This window comes from Arachis ipaensis, chromosome B04, assembly GCF_000816755.2.
Source record: "Arachis ipaensis cultivar K30076 chromosome B04, Araip1.1, whole genome shotgun sequence".
Taxonomy (NCBI): domain Eukaryota; kingdom Viridiplantae; phylum Streptophyta; class Magnoliopsida; order Fabales; family Fabaceae; genus Arachis; species Arachis ipaensis.
The window spans coordinates 33,722,064-33,723,215 of record NC_029788.2 but is presented as its reverse complement, the minus strand read 5'-3'; the positions used below and the strand labels follow the sequence as shown (position 1 = coordinate 33,723,215).

Here is a 1,152-nt window from a genome sequence, read left to right as displayed (position 1 = left end):
TTTCTCATCATAAGAAATTTATATAAAACTATATAAATATTAGTTAAGACCTGTGGTCTTCTCAATTAATGGATCGAGCGTTGTCGTATTAGGAACGATTTCGTCTCCCTGCGAACGAGCACCACGCAAGTGTGACCTGTAAAACACTCCTAAAAGTTTTAAGTTAGAAGCTTAGAATGATTTCAATAGTTTAGTGTAAGTTTAAAAAATCTGAAGGGCTTAGAAACCATTTCAGTGATTGATAATTGATTGAGCAAAAAATTAAAATTATATAGTCAATGAATTATAATAATGGCTATATCTAATGATTATACGATTTAGAAGATTGTTCATTTGAACGAGGGTCTATTACATACCTAGCCCTGTAGAAGAGGATTGCAGAACAAAAGAGTAGAGTAGCAAGGATAGAATGAAGATAGTTGCAGAAAGGATATATGAAAGCCATATATGTGCTAGAGCAGCAAGCTATTCCCTTTTATAGGAAGAGGTGATGATGATCTTGTAACAACCATTCGAGAAACGACATCATTATTGCCACCTTTAATTTCATAAACTGACTATGTATGAGAATGTTTTAAAAATTAAAATATTGATATATTAAATAATTTATTTTAAGTTGTTTAAAATATTCAACAATATTTGTCTCAGCTCGTTCTTACTTTTTTTTTTATCACTTACATAACAATTTGTTTGTAATTTGGATTTTTTAAATTTTAAATTTTTATTTTAGAAAATAAAATGTAATTTTTTATTTTTAAATATTTTTTATATTTTTTTATCTCAAAAACAAAATAATAAAAAATTATATTTTATTTTCTAAAGTAAAATCTAAAATTTAAAAGATTAAGGGCCGTTTGAAAATTTTAAAAGTAATTTTTTTTGAGTTTTTGACTTATGAAAAGTAGTAGTATTAATGTTTGGTACAATTTTTAAAACTAAATTGCTTCTTTTTAAGAAGCTATTTAAGAACTCATAGAAAAGTTAAAAAAAATGACTTCTCTCATAATACTATTACTTTTTATCACATTTATATAAAATAAATATTTTTAAAACTAAAAATTCAAATACAAAATAACTTATTTATAAACTATTTTTAGTATAATTATTTATTATTTAAGTTATTTTTTCAAAAAAAAATTAATTATACTGTTT

At 23.6% G+C, this 1,152-nt stretch overlaps 1 protein-coding gene across 3 annotated transcripts in view; it reads right to left on the bottom strand.

The window, feature by feature from the left end:
* Positions 1-511, bottom strand: part of LOC107639225 (putative UPF0481 protein At3g02645) — a 4,135-nt gene extending 3,624 nt beyond the window's left edge. For 2 of the 3 annotated variants that reach the window (XR_002360972.1, XM_016342701.2), the window contains exons 1-2: positions 357-511; positions 51-149 (exon numbers count right to left, since the gene is read on the bottom strand). The gene's annotated coding sequence lies outside the window, so the exon portion shown is untranslated. The remainder of the gene's footprint in view (positions 1-50; positions 150-356) is intronic. The other variant, XM_016342702.2, reaches the window with a different exon arrangement.